Source organism: Bombus affinis, unplaced genomic scaffold (genome assembly GCF_024516045.1).
Source record: "Bombus affinis isolate iyBomAffi1 unplaced genomic scaffold, iyBomAffi1.2 ctg00000908.1, whole genome shotgun sequence".
NCBI classification, from domain to species: Eukaryota; Metazoa; Arthropoda; class Insecta; order Hymenoptera; family Apidae; genus Bombus; species Bombus affinis.
In genome coordinates this window covers 1-7,345 of record NW_026109433.1, presented here as the reverse complement: position 1 = coordinate 7,345, position 7,345 = coordinate 1, and the positions used below count along the sequence as shown (strand labels likewise).

The window sequence follows — 7,345 nt, the reverse complement described above, 5'->3', positions numbered from 1 at the left end:
TTCAGGCAATTTCGCAAGACCGTCATGTCTCACAGGAGGGTGACAGCGAAGGCCTTGAAGGAGGCAAGGAGGAGAACGAGAGCAACAACAACTACGCGGAGCAGTGAAGGCAGAGATACAAGACAACAAAGAACCACAGAAGGAGATCAGCCCAGTATTCTGAACTAGCTGAGAAGATGACGAGAGCAATACTGAATATACAGAATAGCTGCCCGACGAAGAAGATACAACGGGGCATGAAAGGACAACCCTGATGACTGCCGACAGGTTTTACCGGGGTTGTCTGTCCTCAAAGCAAAGGAAAAAGGAGGAGGGGTTTTTAGTGGGTATGGCAACAACATCCGCCCGAGTCCCACATAACCCAGTGATGCGGATCACTGGGTATGCGTAACAGCATTTTCCCCTCCTCACGCAAAAAAAAAAAAAAAGAAAAAAAACTATACACTCTATCAATTTTAAGTTGATAATTTCGTTATTATATAATTTTTCTTAGTCTAAACTGAATCCAGGAAGAAGAACTTTCATCCAATTACATACTTCATTAATTCATGAATTGTATTCGTTACCGTACGTACAAAAAGAAAGTTGACTGATATAAAAATTCAAAGGATAGAACTTCTAAGCTCGCGATTGGAAACAGATTCAGTTCAATGGTTTAATTTGCCATTTAATTGAATTCTCTGGCAATTTCAGCGAACTGTGGGCTTTAAAAGTGTCCCGCATTCAAACGCAAGACTTCTCCTCCACCTTTCTCTTTCTTTCAATTCCAACCTCAAGTAATTGACCTATTAATTCGACGATATATTTACATGCTCGCAAGGGATTCAAACAACTTCGTTGCGTTAAATTCGCAATTATAACCAACAGGAATGTCTCAATCAATGTGCAGCTCGAAACAAATAATAGATAATTAACTTTTCAATATAACGATTGATATGTTTGATGAAGAAAAATGTATGAATTTTTAAAAACGTCTCCTAGTACATTTAGCATTTTTATAGTAAAAACTTAGAACACACACGCACACATATACTATTCCATGAAATGATTTACACAGCTATGAGTCTAATCCTATCATATTATAAAGGGATGAACGAACTTTTCCTAATAAATATAACTTTATACAAAATCTTGTTTAAAAAAATTAGTTTTTTATTCTCACTAAATTAATTTAATATCAGAATATATAATTTTAGTCGTTATCAAAATTTTATGTCAAATGCGTTCATAGATATATATATAAATAAATGTCTAATCCTATGTATTTATTTCAACTGAAATCTTAACTTAAATATTTATTAACAATATTCTGACGAATATGCAATGAAAGATAAAAACAAGTTTATTTTTCCTATAGAATGTCTCATGCTTCTTACTCATTTTATGTTTCTCGTTGTCAGTGCGTAACTACTTATCAGCCGCATGAATGCTAAGTTTTACTACTGAGAAACGAAGAGACATATAGATGCAAATATACGCTATCTCGCGTGAAAAAACATCAGATACATTAACCAGAAGGAATATCCGATACATATAAAATTCATAGCGTAGTTATTTATACATACGGAATATTTCTTTCTGTATGAAATATTCTTTCTTCTGAATTCTTATTATAAATGTATGTCCATTTCCTACCTTAAAATGTCTCTCCTTTGAAAAACTCCATTTAAATATAACGATCAACAAAATATTACCAATAAAAATATTGAAACGAGATGCTGAAAGAACCTTTTAATGAAGTACAAATGATTATTTCAACTTTAATTCTGTTAAATTTGAATTGAATCATTTATAAACCGAACAGGTGTATAAAATTTTATTGCGTAAAAATCGTGAAGCTGAAAATTAGGAACGAATAACGAATGAGTAACCTAGTTTCATTAAAAGGTACGTGTACGCCGATCCGTGTAACAACTTCGACACTCCAATTATTATAAAGCATGTATCCTTCAGAGATTTTTTGCGCGAACGCAAGATACCTTTTACACGTGCAACTGAATAAGTGGAACGTGATTTTCGATATTTCTTCTTGTAGAACTTGTAACAACGTAACTGTTTCACGAATATTTTCCCTGACACTTTTACAACGATGCGTAGAAATCTCCTTTTATAATTAATAATTTCAGCATTTCTCTGAACAGTTTCGTTGCGATTAAAAAATATACAAAGCTTACGACGTGCTTGTTTAAAAATATTTATATGGAACAAGATTTCGAATTTGTCGCATCAATCGCGATCTCAGCAGGTGTAAATTAATTCGTTCTAATGAACGAATAAATTAAACGACTCGTGACAAAAATTATCCCTGTCCATGTTTGTCTTTCTAAAACTAATTCAAGGCGAGTTAAATGAATCGCTGTGTACCCTATTCGCGCAGCATGTGTTTTAACGACCAGCATGCAAGCGTTAACGGTGTACTTTAGTTTCTCATGGTTGTGTTAAGCTGGTTGCTCTTAGAATGAGCATATACTTACCGCAGGAATTGAACAGCGGAGACGCCCGCAAGATGTTGACTTCGAATTGTAACATATGCAGTGTATGCAAATCCAAGGTCCCGGCACATACATCTGTCCATGTAAGACAGATCGTCCTTCGAAATCAGTACAGTTTCCTCCTAAATGCACTGAAAACGATTACCAGCGTCAATATCTTTGTCACTCGACAATCGTACGCGCAGTTACGCTAACCGTTTTAACGCCACGCAGCGTGATCACTCTATTCGCGTACCGTGGTAAATTGTGCCACGATGTATGGTCACGATCATTAATTCGCAACGCGCTCAAGCGTGCTCGTCGCGAGTCATATCAGAGTTTCCTCTCGTAATTACTCGTTTTTCAAATAATCATAAACCAAATAAAAAAAAAAACCAATATAAAAAATTACCTCTTGAATCGGAAAACCAAATCCTGCATTATAGAATGTTATCACACAAACGAAACGCAGAGCATAAATATTTCGCAAACTTTTGAGTGTTTGTTGTAACGCTTCCAGTATAACCGATGAAATGAAGCGCGAGCACGTCGAACGGTATATTTCGATGAAAAAACAGGATGAAAAAGGGCAGCGCGATCGCGTCGATCGGTACTACTCGCAAATAAATAAACGAAGCGCTATCGCGCTGCACAGCACAAACCGATACGGAGTCTTGAAACATCCGACACTAAAACGGTTAATAACATTACGAAAACGACCGTACCAGGAAATTTTTGTTCAACGGATCCGCATTGCGGCTATCACGATGCTCCTTCGTTGCATCGATGCTTCATCGATGAGATTAAAGCACCGTTGAAATAGGTTATTCGATTTCTTACATGGGCAAAAAGTTTTTATATCGTGTTTGCTGTTTTACTTCGCAAGTGTGCTTTACAGTATACGTTAGAACTCCAAGTCGAGCTATCCGAGTTAAAGTCTCTTGAAACTTAAAACGGCACTTAAAGGATATAGGTATAATAGAAGGTTCGTTTAAAATTCAAAAGTGTATATACGTACATATACATTTGAATAAAAATAGCGGATAATCTCAAGTAAAAAAGTAGGTTCGTGTTAGTAAAATGGTTTCAAAATACTTGTCAAAAGTCAAACGACTTGACTAATTAAGAATGGATGTAAGAGATTGAAAGCAAAGGGCATCTAAGAGTATCAATTAAGTAACAAACTCACGGTGACAAAGAGGTTTTCACTCGCTCGAATTCAAATAAATCGGTTAATTTGAGCGAAACTTTAGGTGCACGAGAAGCGACACGCGTCCTCAAGGACTACGAAGGTTCTACTCGAACGAATGAAAACTTTTCTCTGGCCCGGTGTGTATACACAAGACGTGCGAATTTAAAGTGCAGATTGTATTAATTGAAATAATTGGTTGGTTTGATCAAATTAATCGTTTTAAGCTGAAATGACGAAGGTCATCCAAGTAATTGATGTCCACTGTAATTATTTGTTAATCGCGCGTGGAATCGGAACGATTCGACCTCGTTCCAACGCGAATCGTTACTAAGGCAGAGACGGCAATTAATAATTGTCGCGTCATTTGTTCGATCGTGTTCACAAATTCAAATACGGCTGAGTGGCGAAAACCATTTATAACACGTCCCGTACCGCGTAGGTCGTATACATATCTCAGGATGAATTTTTCGTACTTCGCCGCATATATTCTCCATGTCAGACATACCATAAAATATTTCGTGCAATCGCGTATTCCTGTCTAATGTCAGGAATTCTCTTTCCATAGGTCTGCGTTTTCCATATTATCTATTTTGCTTATCAGTAAACATTCTTACAATTTGTGATTAATACTGTACGTACAAGAACGTTAAGTTTTTGACGTTGTAATATTTCACATGAAATAATAATGGCTGTATATCGACTAACTTATTAATTAATTAAATTCGTGTATATCAAGTTTCCTATCATTTAATACTTTCGTGTAACTACAGAGATTTGATACTATGAAATGAAATATAAAACTTGGTAAAAAAACGCGCTTCGTTAGGAAATGAGGGTAATGATGCAAATATTTTTTGTAGCCATTATATAGAATTTCGATGGTATAATTAATCAGTATCAACTTACCAGCCCCTGACGGGAAGAAAGTGACGAAAATAACCTGCAAGCAGATGAGAATTGCAAGTATTTTCGAGTACAGGTCCTTCATGGTTGTAAAAGATCAGGGGATGTTGTCGCTCTAGAATAGGCGAAAATCAGCTGTTTCAATAACTGCTTTGTGGGCACTGGAGTGCGTAGACCAGAAATATCTGCGACAAAAATCAGAATACATTTGTTTTCACATGATTCGATCAATTTTGTGTAGGACTAAGCTGATTGAACCTAACACGGGATAATTGTCCAACTTACGACCTTAACAAGCCCGCTTGATTCTCTATAAGTGCTTGAAATTGATGCTTGTATTCTTTCCAGATTAACAAGCTTTGCCCCCCCCCCCAACCCCCTCCCTCTCTATTTCCTTAGATCGAGTTAGACTGCCACAACATATTATCTTTCTTCTTTTCTTTTCTTTTTTTTCGATCTTTTAAAGCCTTAAATCGCTGGTTATTATAGTGTATACATTCAATTACTCTGTAAGTCGTAAGTACATGTTTTACGTTATTTTTTATTTTCCAGCTAAATTCCACAAAAACAAGAAATATACTTCCAACGTGTTTTCACGTGTCTCTAGCAAAGATCTGAAAAACAAGTTGCGGCGCAATTTAAAACGACAAATAGCACCGTGTGTCTCGTTGTGGCAACGCACGCTTCGTCAGCTTTTTAAAAGCGCTCTCTGTCTGCTTTTTTCTCTCTTCACCGCCTATTCGTTTTTTCTTAACGAGTGAAACCGTTTTTACGAGGACGGGAGCACAGAAATGACGTACTGGCAATTCTGTTTCGTGATGACACAAGCAGCCCGGTTTCAGTGAATTAAACCTGGCCCCAAGCTTCCAATTATCTCTCCCTTCCTTTCCTTTATTTTTCCCTTCTATATCGAGTTTCAGGTTTTCTAAATTTCCATTACAATCAACTATGGCTTTTCTCTATTTTATATGTTAGCCGATGATTCATGGCAAAAACGTCGGCTGTAAAAATATTTGGAGTTGCAACAGCAACAAGTGTGTTTTCTCAAACAGAAAATATTGGAAGCGTACTCGTTGGCAAAACAGTTCACGGATAGTTCGTCCTCTGCTTGTTATTTGTTTCAATACCGTTAGCAAATAAATTCATGAAACATAGTGGTGTCGCATAAATTGAAAATAAAAGCTTTGCGTATACTTGGCAGTTGAACTTTGGCTATTATACGTATGTTATATATGTAGTATCGTGGACAAAAGGCCTAAGATATCTGCCGAACCATAAACAATGCCGCGAGAGCCGCGGCATCGTCGGGTACATCAATGTGTCGTCGGTTCTTTTTAAGTGGATAGTTTCGTGGAAAGGGCCTGCGTGACTCTGGCCACGGGCGTTTCGGGACACGTGTCCGATAGGACGGGAAAAGACAAAGAGACGCTAAAGGCAGTGTTAGTTGAGAAGCCGGAGAAGACGGATGCAAAAGGTGTGCAGAGTGTGACTTGAGAAGCGAGAGCGAGCGAGTGTAGAAGCGGAAGAGTGTGAATCGGGAAGTCGGAAGCCGTCTATGAGAATAAGACGTACGACAGCATCGTAATCATTTCGTTGCTTCGAACATTATTTATTAAATCAAAACATCATTACTTGTCCTTTCCTCTAAGACCCATTAAGATACTACATATATATATATATATATATATAGAAGATTGCTTAGAATTTGGAGCTTAATAACATATGTCAAAATCATTGACATTAAAGAAGGTGAACCTTACTTACGAAATTTTCCTTCCGTCAAATGATACATAAAAATTGAAAAAAATAATATACATAGTTTTGACTTTCTTCCGCATTATAATTTGAATCACTCGATTTATTCGACTAAAGATAATCAAGCAATAACCTCACTTTACACGTATTCTCATCACGTGAAATAGATCACATCAGGGATTTTCAAAAGTCGATGGAATATTAATGGCGATTAATTATTTATGGATGTATTCTGCACGGTTAAAGCAATCGCCTAGTGAATTATCGAGTTCCAGGAATATGAGCGGTAAACAGGATTGCAGCTATAAATGACTCTCTAACGTGTATATTAGAGATGAATTTGATCATTTATCCTCATAATATGAAATACGCTTTCAAGTGGAAATCATAATTAACAATTTCTGGCAGCGAAAAGTAAATAAATCGATACGTTTAAATCAATATTAGAATTTCTTAATATTTTTATCAAATATTTTTATCAAATATTTTAACATCGTAGAAGTGTCGTTGGAGAGAAATATTAGGTTGTTCCAAAAGTTTCTTTCGGTTTATAAAGAAATGATAGATGTACGATATTTTTTGCATTATATTATTTTATTCAATTATGTGCGATCCACCTTTCTCCAATTTAATATAAAATAACATAAAACAAAAAATGCTGTGTATCTATCATTTCTCTATAAAACGAAAGAAAATTTTGCGAAAATATAATAGAAATTTAGCTTTAACACAATATAAAAATGGATTGTTATGCCCCTAGGAGATAAGAACAATATGATTAATATTAATATGAATACGTTAACGTAACGAAAAGCAGCTTTTGCAGAAGGCTATAACCTGAAAATGTTTACTAAAGAATGATAACATGAATTTTCTTAAGTACCCCATTTGATACTTAATCTGCTTTGTAAATACTGTACGTCCTAACTTTGAAAGAATGCAATTTTAGCCAGAATGTTTCAAATTACCTAGCCGTATTGTTTCCTTGTAATGTAATTTATATTTACATTATCTCGCGTAATTC

The 7,345-nt window shown here is 35.8% G+C and overlaps 1 long non-coding RNA gene across 1 annotated transcript; it reads right to left on the bottom strand.

The window, feature by feature from the left end:
- Positions 1-1,968: 1,968 nt before the first annotated feature.
- On the bottom strand, positions 1,969-2,896 carry LOC126928404 (uncharacterized). The gene is made up of 2 exons (XR_007716621.1): positions 2,475-2,896; positions 1,969-2,365 (listed from the first exon to the last, which is right to left on the bottom strand). It is a non-coding gene; the product is annotated as an uncharacterized LOC126928404 (long non-coding RNA).
- Positions 2,897-7,345: the final 4,449 nt, after the last annotated feature.